Source organism: Quercus lobata, chromosome 9, assembly GCF_001633185.2.
Source record: "Quercus lobata isolate SW786 chromosome 9, ValleyOak3.0 Primary Assembly, whole genome shotgun sequence".
Lineage (NCBI taxonomy): Eukaryota > Viridiplantae > Streptophyta > Magnoliopsida > Fagales > Fagaceae > Quercus > Quercus lobata.
The window spans coordinates 32,759,059-32,772,742 of NC_044912.1; the positions used below are offsets into that span (position 1 = coordinate 32,759,059).

General features: G+C 31.0%; 1 non-coding gene across 1 annotated transcript; it reads right to left on the minus strand.

Moving 5' to 3' along the window:
- Nucleotides 1–11,478: 11,478 nt before the first annotated feature.
- Nucleotides 11,479–11,638, minus strand: LOC115962359. Its single transcript, XR_004085404.1, has one exon. It is a non-coding gene; the product is annotated as a U1 spliceosomal RNA (small nuclear RNA).
- Between the last annotated feature and the right edge of the window lie 2,046 nt (nt 11,639–13,684).

Below are 13,684 nucleotides of genomic sequence, written 5' to 3' on the forward strand. Positions count from 1 at the left end.
ATAGGACTGAGCAAGCCACACCATTAACATTCTATCGTTTCAATAAAAAAGAAAAAGAAAAAAAAGAAAAGAAAAAGAAGAACATGAAGTATCTGCTGTATGTGTGATCAAGTCCTTGTCTATAGGACTGAGCAAGCCACACCAGTCAAATTCCCATAGGAAATAAACTACTTCCAGGTAGTTGAGGTATGAGAGGAACTGAAGTCTCCAGTTCAACCCATTCAATTTTAGAAATATTTTTTAAAAAATTGAAAAAACTGTCAATATTTTTTCAATTTAAAAAAAAAAAAACCTTATCCAAAAATAAAATACATTAACAAAATCCATAATAAAAAGCCATAATTCGTAATCTATTTCCAAATTTGCTTAACAACTAATTAATGGTGCAATCTTCTAAATGAGGGTGAAGAATTGTTTCGGTAAACTGTATCATTCAGCCAGTAGCGACTTTAGGAATTTTTTTTCAGGGTGTTCTTCAAAAGGCATAAATTACACAATCTAATAAAAAGAAAATTTTATATATTGACGACGACAACAACAACAACAATAAAAAAATATGCAAATGCATAAAGTTTTACAACATAAAATTTGCGGAGTTCAATTGTGGTTGTTGTTAGTGTTGTTAAACAGGGCGTAACAAGGAACACGTACTTGGGGGGGTCAAATTGCAATATTGATAGAAAAATCATAATTCATAAATTTATAAATAAAAAATTATCAACTTTGATATATTATCATATTTTTATATATTAATGGAAGTATAAACTATAAAAGGCAGTCTATTTTACAATACACATACAAAAATTTGTATACTATTATTTTAAGCACCATCAACCCATCATTATCCATAATATTGAAAATTTTCTTATTTTTTAATGAATTATTCAGCTCCTAATTTCAAATTAAAAAAAAAATGATGATATGGAAAGAGATATAATATATTATCATATAGCAATAGAACAAATTGAACAATTTAATAAACAAAGCATATTCATAAAACTAAATGACCATTATCATATATATAAAAAGCATAAATCTAAATACCCAAATGATGTTGAAGAAACAAACAAATCAGACACAAGAAGAAGCTAGAACTGAAAGCAAATATGGATAGTTTTTTTTTAGATGAAAGGAGTTTATTTGATTTCTACCCTTGTTGAGAAGAGAGTTAATGTGTTTAGAGCAATCAACAATGAGACTAAAGAAACGTAAGGCACTGTGGGCTTGTATCAGCAGGAGAAAAAGTAGTAGGGATTACTTCTATTTTCTTTGAGAATCATGTAGGTGGCTTCTTGAGATTGAGAATGATGAAAAAAAAAAGTAAATTTTTGTTTGAAAATGAGTGGTAAAAGACGGTATTTTGAGGGTGTGGATTATTGTCTATTGGATATTTGGATTGACAACAAATCATTTGGACAATTGGGAGAGCTAACTAGTATTTTATTTTAGGACTTTGGGTTATCTATTGGACTAAGTAGAGATCCTAGAAAGAATTGGGGGCCGGTCATTATTTTATAGGGGGCATAGCCTTTTACTTAAAAGCAAAAACTAAAAGAATTGAAAGACTTTAATATATTGTTAAATTGCTCAAATTATGAATCAAAATTTAATTTTATTGACATAAAAAAAATTCAGGGTGTTCCTAAAATTTTTTTTAAAAGTAGATAAATATAAAATTTTAAATTATTATGTATAAATTTTTTCTTTTTTTCAAGTCAGGGTGGTCCTGGGACCACCCTGACCATAAGGTGGCGCCCTCCCTGCATTCAGCACGTATCACGAGTAAAGTCAATGTAGCTGCCTGTAGCATGGTGAGACGTGCAATGGGTTTTGCTACTCCCACGAACTTGGCTGAGGGAAATCGGGGCGTTTGATAGAGCATCTTAGTAATATGTTTTTAATTTTTAAATAATATTATATATATTTTCACATATTTTTTCATTTATATTTATTTCAAAAAAATATAAATAACATTATTCAAACTCCTCTATCAAACAGCCCGGATTTCTCACAATATTGTATATCTCAAATTTTCAAATTCAATAAAGTTCTATCTTTCACATAAAAAAAAAAAAAAAACTACGGAATACCTCAAATTTGTAGTATTAGTTTGATGTTAACTTATTCAATTTTTTGCTAAAAATATACTTGTATTTTGAAAAAAATGAGAAAATATTAAGTTTTAAAAAGTTATATATAAAAGACAAAGGCTAAAAGTTTAGAGAAAAAGATAATGACAAATGGACAAGTAACATCATGATTTTAAAATTACCATACTAAATGTAATATATTCATTCAATCAATAGTGGAGTGAGAAAATTTTTCTAGAAGGGGCCAAGCTAAATATAAAAAAATGTAGGCAGAAACACCTTTTTTATTCCTACATTTTGGCCTTGTTCCCATTTTGGTCCATACTTTTTTATGTTACTGGTTTTAGTCTCTAGAATGAAAAACGCATTTTATTTTGGTTCTTACCGTCATCTCACTAAAGAAAATAGTCTACATGACAGATGGAGTGCACTATTGGCACATTAAATGCTGATGTGATCATTAAAATAAGAATAAAAATTATATTTGACATTAAAAAAAATGCCACATCAACATCTAAATTTTTAAAAAAAAAAAATTATCAATTTTAACTATAAAAAAAACAGAATTAAAAACCAAAAATCACATGAATTAAGGTCTAAATTTATCTTTAACAAGAACAATAAGAACACAGACCTAGATTTAAGAACACAAAATAAAAAATAAAAAATCACAAAGCCAGAAAATAAGAACACAAAACTAAACATCAGATTAAACATGAATAAAAAATTAAATATGAACATAAAATTCAAAACCCAAAAAATTTGAACAATAAATTAAAACCCAGATAAAACATGAACAAGAAATTAAACATGAACACATTACATGTTCGAACAAGAACACAGACCCAGAAAATTCAAAATTCAAAAAATTAATATCAAATCCACATCAATACAAAATTAAACATGAACAAATTCGAAAAATCAAACCCCTACACCACCAAAGCATCAAACACAAAACTCAAACGCAGATTTTTGGCGTCCAAACATAAACACTATACTCAAACCTAGATTTTTGGCCCCCAAACACAAAACTATAAACCCAAATTTTCTTATATTTTTTTAAGAAACCAAATACAAACCTCATATCCAAACCTTAGAGCTGACAATCAAATCACCTCCTACCTTAGATTTGAAACTATCAAACCTAAAGGAAATCAACCTCAGGTTTGACAATAAAACCACCTCTGCCGCTGTTGCTTTCTTCTTGCTCATGTTTGCCTGGGGTGTGGGTTTGAGAGGACAAGGTAGAGAAGGTGAATGACTTTCAGCCATGGTTGGGATCGACTCAATAAGAATGAAAGAGGACAAGAGAGTGGAAAAGAGAGACTAAGAGAGGAAAAGAGAGATTGAGAGAGGCTGGGATCGGGTTGAGGAAAAGAGAATGGAAGAAGAAAAGAAAAGGAAAGAGAGAGGTTGAGAGAGAGAGAGAGAGAGAGAGAGAGAGTGTGTGTGTGTGTGTGTGTGTTGGGGGGGGGGGGGAGTGTTGTGTGGGTTTAATTTATATTTTTTGGGTTTGTGTGTGCTTAATTTTGTGTTTGTCTTCTAAGAAAACACAAAAAAGTCAAATATAGGAAAATGTTCTTCTTCTGTTTAAATTTGGGCTTGTGTTCTTATTCAAGATACACTAAAATCTCAATTTATGTGATTTTTGGTTTTTAATTCTGTTTTTAATTTTTTTATTTAGTTAAAATTGATAAAATGATTTTTTAAATTTAGATGCTGACGTGGCACTTTTTAAAGCCAAATAAAATTATTATTATTATTATTATTTTAATGGCCATGTTAATATTTAGTGTGCCAATAGTACATCCCGTCTGCCATGTAGACAATTTTTGTTAGTGAGATGACTATAGGGACCAAAATAGAATGTCTTTTTCATTTTAAGGACTAAAAGCAGTAAAATAAAAAAGTAGGGACCAAAATAGGAATGAGGCCAATATGTAGGGACCAAAAAGATTTTTTGCCAAAAATGTATTGAGTAAAAAAAAATCATAATCTAAAATAAATACTTTATTTATTTATTTATTTTTTTGAGAAACACACACACACACACACATATATATAGGGGAAGGGGGATGAGATAAGGGAATACATTTAATAAAATTGTGCTATATGTTCCTTCATTGTCCTATAATTACATATAGGATAACATCTAAAATTTCAACATTTAGGACGAATGAGTGATAAACCAAATCATTACTACTACCAAATGTACATAAATAAATTAAAGGGTTTAATTTATCTCCAATACTTTTTCAACTAGACATCTAGTTAGTTTCTATTTAAGATAAAATGATGTGGTGGTGGGTTTTAATCTCTACTTTTTAAAAGAGATTCCAGTTTAGAAGATACTAGATGTAAACCAAATCTTAAACTAATAGTCTAATACAATAAATAAGTGTACGATTGAAGAGGCTCTTTTCTTTTTTTGGTTTAGTGTCATAATTTTCAATTCATAATCAAATTTTTCATAATATCTTTTATATAGTTCATGTATTACAAAATGTCATAGAGTTATAAATTAACAAAATATGTAGTTCAGAAAGTATGATACAAATATGATTAAATTGAAAAAGTAGTATTTAAATTTTGTTCAAAGGCTTACCAATTTTGACAGGAAAATGCTTGACCATTGTGAAGAATTCAATATATGAAACAATGAGTGGGGAAGAAAATGGTGTCGGTTAGAAATAGGATGAAATGAGAAACTAAAGGAATATTGTGGGTTTGGAGTTTGTGGGATCTAATGTAATTAGAATTTTTTGCATTCCACAACGTTGAAAATGGGAAAAAAAAAAATAAAAAAATGAACAAGTGAAAGTATAAGTTATTTCGAAAAAGTGGTAATTGGTTTTTATTTATTTATTTATTTTTATAGATGATGTCGGTAGTTACTTATTTATTTTTATTTTTAACCGAATGGGATGGTCTTTTCTTGATAGGAACCGTGTATAGTGGAAACTAACTTTGTTGGTAGGTTTTTTTTTTTTTTTTTTTAAATGGATTTTTTATTTTATTTATTTATAGAACGTGGGTGGGATGGTGTTTTTTTTAGAACGTGGGGCAGTGGGAATTGGGGAAGTGGGAATTTTTTGTTTCAATTATTGTTGTATAGGTTTTTATATTTTAATTTTTCTATTTACAATTTTAACCTATTTTATATATATTTTTATGGATACAAGATGAAAATTCTACTCTAGCATAATCTAAGTGTATTTGTGTGTGAAGCTTCCTTTTAGAGATCTAAACCCTGACTCTTACCCTCCATCCCCACATCCTACAAGCACTTATATTTAAGAAATAATGATAAGTTAATTAAATTAAGGGTATTTTTAAAGTTAAAAAAAAAAAAAAGTAATAAAGACAAGCAACAAGAGCAATGCAAACAATTTTTGAAAATTTATATAAATAGCTATTTTTAAAAAATTATATCATCATTTTCTATATAAAAAAAGAGAGATGCTACGTCTACAACATTTCTACAACATTTTTACAACAAATCACAAGTGGTTAGTTGTTATTGGTTCAAATTTCAAACTAACGCTAAAATTACTTTTTTGCCCCAACAATAACAACTAGTAACAACTTGCCACTTAGGATTTGTTATAAAAATGTTGTAGAAATGTTGTAGACGTATCATTTCTCATAAAAAAAATTATCACATCATACAAGCAATTTCTAAAAAATAAAATTATTTGTTGGAAAAATAGCATGGAGTGAATAAAAAATTGATGTTTTCTATGTTCACTTAGATGTTATTAAAAGTGGTAAAAATTCTGAATCCCACATAGGAAAGGAAATAGATAATATATGAGTTTATATGCTTATGAGTTGGACATTGGGTTGGACTTTTGACATATGTGGACTAAGCCTACTTGTCCAAATAATAATATTTTATTATTTTAATTTTTGAGTTAGTTAGTCTATGCACAGCTTATTATTTTAATTTTTGAGTCAGTTAGTTTGTACACAGTAGTTATTACTGAAACAAAGTGCCTGTTCAGTAAGTATAATAATTCATAGTCCCTCATTCATAAAAACAACTTTTTCAGAAAACTTTACTAGTGAGAATATTTTGTACATTCATTTTGTGTCAAAGAGAGAGAAAGAGACATTGAGTAGTTCGCAGAGCACGATCTTGTGTGCTTCGTTTTTGTGTTGTGGATCATTTTATCCTGGGAGGCAGACATCCGTGAGTTTTAAAGCACCACAATGATTGTGTGAGGGGCAATATCTACTTTAAGGAGACCGTGTCAAACACAAGACTTGATTTGAATCATTTATCCTTCACGCATTTGATTTGTGAATTTTTAATTATTTGTAGATTTCTTATTATATATATTCAATATTTGTTTATTACTTTTGCCTATCATATGTATTTGTGTTATTACTTATATTTAGATCTGTATATTGTTTATTTTACTTAATTACAAAAGTAAATTGTTGAAATATATCTAATAGTCTTAAAGCATATTTTATATATTTTAACTTATTTTTTTTGATTCACCGTTAAAGGAATTTTGTAGTAGTAGAAAAATACTAAGGGTCCGTTTGGTTGGAGGAATGAAAAAGTGGGAGGATGGAAAATTAGTGTGAGGATAGAAAATATTTGGTTTTCCCTCATGTGTGTTTGGTTAGAGGGGTGGAAAAGTGGGAGGGTGGAAAACTCTTTTGTTTGGTTGGAGAGAAAAAGGGGAAGATGGAAAATGTAGTTTATGTAAATTGACTATTATGTCCTTGTTATATAATAGTGGGAAAGTGAGGGGTAGATAAGTGTAATAAAGTGAAAGTATTTGTGTAAAATGCATTTCTCATCACTTTTTCCTACTCATTTTTCTCCTAATTTGGGAGGATAAAAAAAGTGGGCACATGAGAGAAAACTTTCTTCCCTATTTTCTGTCTCTTCTATTTTCTTTCTTCAATCAAACAGTAAAAAATAACATTTTCTACTTTATTTTTCTCCCTATTTTTTACCTTCTCTATTTTCACCCCCAACCAAGCACGCTCTAAATTGGCAATTGCATGTACTCTGCGCTGAACTTGAAAAAACCAGGTTTGTGTTTACCACTGCATATATATCCACTTATTTATATTACTATAAATTAATTTATGATCTTCAAAAATTGATTACGTGTTTGACTGTGCTGGTGATATTTAGTGTTCAAGGCTGTCTATTTTACAATAGTGAATGTCAGAGACTGTGATTTGTTTTTAGTGCAGATTCATTTTCTTTTGACTTGGATAATATTGCAAGTGTGGACTTGGTTTGTAATATTTTAAGTGTGATATTGTATTGGTGTGATACTGAAGCCGTGTGAGATAGAAATGACACACACACACACACACATATATATATATATATATATATATACTTTTGTGTTGTAAATGCATTTATATAAGGATTTTGCTAATGTATTTTTTAAGAGTAAATAATAATTAATTATTTTTAAAAATAATTTTTTAAAAATTAAAAAGTATTGACAATTTTTTTAATTTTTGAAAAAATATTAAAAAAAAGATTAATATATGTCTTAACTGTGCATATGATTCTTTACACTAAACTTCAGGAGGCTTATATATGTTTGATGTTAGATATTTAGAATTATTTATTATTATTTCGGCCTCTCATTAACTGTGTATACGATTCTTCACACTTTTCATGTTGATTGCTTTTTGGAAAAAGTAGCTTGTCATGTTACCGACGGAAAAGGAATTCACATGGCATGGATATATAAAGTCTATTTGGTATGTGTGTTTAAATAATTATTTATAATTTTTTAAAAAATATGTGTAGATAAAAAAATATTTAAAAATATGTATAATATTGTTTAAAAATTGAAAATATGTGTTTAAATATACGTACCAAATATTATAAATGTATTTATATAAAAATTTTGCTAATATATTTTCTAAGAGCAAATAATAATTAATTATTTTTAAAAATATTTTTTTAAGAATTAAAAAAGTATTAACAATTTTTTTAATTTTTAAAAAACTATTTTTAAAAATAAATAGGTTAATGTGTGTCTTAACTGTGCATATGATTCTTTACACTAAACTTCAGGAGGCTTATATATGTTTGATGTTAGATATTTAGAATTATTTATTATTATTTCAGCTTCTCTTTAACTGTGTATATGATTCTTTACACTTTTCATGTTGATTGCTTTTTGGAAATAGTAGCTTGTCATATTACCGACAGAGAAGGTAGAGTACATTTGGTACGTATATTTAAATAATCGTTTATAATTTTTTTAAAAATATATATAATATAGTTTAAAAATTAAAAATATATATTTAAACATACGTAATAAATAATCCCATAAAGTGATAGGCTAGACTAGTCAGATCTTTTAATATGCTTAAGTTAGCCATGTGAACTTGTAATGTAAATCAAAGCTAGTAATTTACATATATTACTTTAACCTCTTATGGACGTGAGATGAACTGGATTGGCCATCATGTGTATTCACTGTTTTGTGAAATTGTATCTTTGCAATAACTATTTGTTGACTTAATGTTATATTATGCTTTTAATGAACGTATGTGCTTATCAAAAAAAAAAAAAAAATGAACGTATGTGATTATGATCATTGATAACATTGAGTGGAATTGAAATGGTTCTGCAAAACAATGATGTGTGGAGCGAATGGTGCAATCCATTTGGACAAAACAAAGGAGGAATGGAAGAAACTATGTAACTAGTTGCCTCAAAGAAAATATGTAAGACACTATGAATTATGGAAATGTCAAATAACTTTTTTATAATTCTTCAAATGTGGGGGTGTCTTCTTAAGAAGAAGGTAGCCTATTTAAAGAGGTTTTAATTGAGACACAAAACAATGACATGAAAAATATGCTACCTATTTCTAAATGTGTAATTACCAATTGTCTTGGTAGTACATGTAGTACACATAGTGATGGTAGGTCTTGACATATTCGTCAGAGACATACTACCATGAGGCAGTTGTTCTCTAATGGAAGTAGTTTCAAATGATAAAACAGATCCGTAATCAGTTATTTGAGTAGAGAGTAAGTAAACTGTTCATCGAGGAGAATAGGGTTAAAGTCTATTACCTAAAAGTCTCCGGGATGGCAACCCAACCTAGTTGATTGGAGATCCCAAGATCTAAGTTTAAAGGGACAACCGAATCGTGGAGACTATTTTTATCACTATGGAGATAACATCTCCCTCCCATTCCTATGACAAAATAGTGATGCCTATAAGCGATGTTTAGAGTAAGCTTTGCTTTTAAGGATTCTTATATCTTGGAATTCCAAGTGGGGTATAACAGGATACTCTTAATAAGAGTCACCTATATGAGTGTGAAATGGGCCGCTTCCATGAGAGTTTCGAGTCTGAATTCTCTAAAGTACTTTATGAATTTACCAGGATATGTTCAGGACTGAAATGAACACAACTATAAGAACGAAATATGTTCGAAAAGGAGTTTTGTGAATTTTATTGTCTTAGTATACACAAACGGCTGACAATTCAAAAACATCATGTTCACTGATTAGCTAGTATATCCGATAGTCTTTCACAAAGGAAAATTCAAAGCCACTAGTTACTTCTCCTGATATAGTAATTTTTCTTCTACTATCTCTGTGTCTACATCATCATTTGCATTGTGTATCAATTTCTATTCATATGGGAGATTGTTGGAAAAATAGCATGAAGTGATTGATATTTTCTATGTTCACTTAGATGTTATTAAAAGTGGTAAAAATCTTGAGTCCCACATAGGAAAGGAAATAAATAATATAAGAGTTTATATGCTCATGAGTTGGATATTGGGTTGGACTTTTGGCATATGTGGACTGGGCCTACTTGTCCAAATAATAATAATATTTTATTATTTTAATTTTTGAGTCAGTTAGTCTGTGCACAGTAATTATTACTGAAACAGAGTGCCTGTTCTATAACGTATAATAATTCATAGTCCCTCATTCATAAAAACAACTTTTTCAGAAAATTCTACTAGTGAGAATATTTTGTGCATTCATTTTGTGTCAAAGAGAGAGAAAGAGACATTGAGTAGTTCGTAGAGCATGACCTTGTGTGCTTCATTTTCGTGCTGTAGATCATTTTATCCTTGGAGGCAAACGTCCGTGAGTCTCAAAACACCACAATGATTTGAGGGGCAAAATCCACTTTAAGGAGATTGTGTCAAATACAAGACTTAATCTGAATCATTCATCTTTCACGCTGTGAGTTTTTAATTATTTGCAGATTTCTTCTTATATATATTCAATATTTGTTTATTATTTTTATCTATCATATCTATTTGTGTTATTATTTATATTTAGATCTATATGTTGTTCCTTTTACTTAATTACAAAAGTAAATTGTTGAAATATATCAACATTATTAAATCATCACATGACTTGCCTATGACATGACATTTACAGCGTGCACCCCAAATAAGGTGCCATCGAATCCCTGCTTCCTAACTCATCCATTTGTTAGATACCGAACTATCTAATGCATATGTTAGATACTGAACTATCCAAATTATAACCCAATTTTAGTTTAATACTAGTATTATGCCCGTGCGACGCAAGGCTTAATAAAAAATATTTTGATAATATAATTAAATTTAATAACAATTTTTTAGATTTTAAGTTGTGAAAGAAGTTGATATTAAACAAAAAAAAAAAAAAATTATAATTCAATACCATAAAAATCAAGTTGGATAAATATCAAACAACATGATTTTTACGGTATAACAGAAAAACGTTATCTACTTTTTTTTTTCGAATATTTTTTAATTTAATTTTTTAGATAAATATCAAATTTTTTGATAACCAAAAAAAAAAAAAAAGAATAAAAACGTTAATTAACAACATGATTTGTATGAATATATATATATATATATATATTTGTATGAAGTAGAAACAGTGAAGCACTACTTTTCTATTAAGCCGTGCGACTTGAGCTAACAAATTTAATTTTATTGTAATATTAATTTTCCAAGAAGGCACATGTTTGCAAAATAAGGTTGTACATGGAATAGAACTTTAATGTGTTTCTTCCTAATGCTAATTCTTATCACCAACCAATGGATTGTAATCAAATTAAGATAGAAATTAGATTGTAATCAAATTATGATTTTATCGACTTTGAAATTATAGGAGAAGAAAAATTTTATATATATATATTTAAAATCTAAAAATCTAGAATTTTTTTTAAAGAGATAAATTAGAGATAAAAATAAATTAAAATTCTGATTTATCTAATATCTATTTAAAAATTATATGAGAAGTATAAATATAAATATTTTTTCTTAAAATATAAAAATTTAATAAAATTTCTACATACACATAACACAATCACAACATTTAAACCTAACTTTTATTATATATAATATATATATAATATAATTAGACTGGAGCTGCACGCAAACCCTCGATGCAACAAATAATGACCAAGGATCTTCCACTTGGGAAGTCCTTAGGCTGGTATCCCTTCTTTATGTGCAAATAGAGGTCACCTACCAAGGCGAAGAGCCTTTTGAATCATCCATTGATCCCGTCCAGGAAAGTAGATTGCGACAGGTGCCTTGCGCCTGTTTTATACAATGTGTTGCGCTTTCCTGTCTTGTTTCCAATCGATGTGGTACTTTGAAAAACGATTCTTAAAAGACAACAAACCCCGAGGACTCACAATGTAATGATTTAGAGAATATGATAATAAAAAAAAAAAAAATTTATATAATCTTTTTGATAATCTTTTTATTATTTATTTTATATATGATGAGAATGACGATTCTACATCCCTAGACGAAGATAACACTAATGACGAAGGCAGCATCCTTGACGAAGTCATTAGGAACAACGAAGAAAACTATCATCACTGACGAAGACAGGGAGTCATTCAATGCAGTCAATCAATGACTTGAGCAGTTACGAAATCAACCCAGCAGACTGTTGGGAACCTCTTAAAAGTATCATTATTGGACCAGGGGTGTTACTTGAGAAAGCATTAGCCACCCCAACGGCTAGCCCCCAAGGTTGCAGGTATAAAGCTCCTACACAGTCAATAGAAGGTACGAGATATATAAAACACAGACCCACATCTTGATTTCTATTTTTTATCATTCTAACTTTGGCATCGGAGACGTTGTGGCAGGCACCACACCGGTGACCATCATTAAGCATACTCTCTTGCACAACGAAGGGTTCCATCTACTCACTGTTGCTGACGATCCTGTGCATCATCAGTTTGGCGCCGTCTGTGGGGAAGATATTTTCAGATTCATATCTGAGAACGTAGCTCCCATCAACCCTCTACATTCAGATGGAATCCAACCCAGACTTTGCAACCTTGGCCCAGCAAGTCCAGACCCTTGCAGCCACCATTGAAGAACTCACCAAACAAAACCAGGAAATGAAGCTACGGCTCCAGCAGGTTCAACAAGCTCAACAGGAAGAGAACCGATCCAAGGGTAACATGGAGGAAGAAGGGGATAGTCAACGGAGGGAAACCCCCCGAAGACCATCTACTCCGGACGAACAGAACTCAGATCTTCTTCGAGAAATGAGGAAAGAGATGGACGAACTAAGGAGTGCTATCAAAGAGAAGACGGACCGAAGCGTAGACAAAATGATAAGGGCTACGGATTCGCCATTCACTGCTGCGGTACTTGAATGCCCTGTGTCGTCGAAGTTTCGCTTGCCTCAATTGGAGCCATTCGACGGACTCAAGGACCCACAGGATCATCTTAATACCTTTAAGACGACTCTGGGTCTTCAGCAACCACCTGACGAGATATTGTGTCGTTCCTTCCCGACGACTCTCAAAGGAGCTGCAAGAGAATGGTTTACTAAGTTGCCAAACTCGTCCATAGACAATTTCGATCAGCTGAGTAGTGCCTTCTTGCGCCACTTCATAGGGGGACAACGCCCAAGGAGGCCAGTAGATTACTTACTCACCATAAGACAGGGAGAGAAGGAGACTCTGAGGTCATATGTCAAGCGATTCACCCGGGAAACTCTGGAAGTAGACGAAGCTGATGACAAGGTGCAGCTGACGACCTTCAAAGCAGGGTTGAGATCCAGAGACCTCGTGGCCTCTCTTGCAAAAAACCCCCCGAAGACGATGACTAAGATGCTCCTAAAGGCACAAAAGTATATGAACGCGGAAGATGCTCTAGCTGCCATAAAAGATACTGAGAGGCCAGGAGACAAGTCCAAGAGGGAAGACGACCGTAGAGGGCAAAAGAGAGACAGACTAGAACGTCGGAACAATGACGGGAATAGAAGGAAGGATGACAAAAATCCTCGAACGGTAAAATTTACTCCTTTGGTTATGCCTGTTGACAAGATTTTCACGCAGATCAAGGACGAGCATTATCTCAAATGGCCCAGGCCATTACACTCATCCCCCAACGTACGAGACAAGAACAAGTATTGCCGGTTCCATAGAGACCACGGCCACAACACAGAAGATTGCAGAGACCTGAAGGAGCAAATAGAGGAATTAATACGGAAAGGAAAGTTACAGAAGTATGTAAAGAAAGGAGAATATAGCAAGTTCAGAGACTACAACAGGACCCAACATGAATCCTTCACTCGGGATGACGACCATCCGT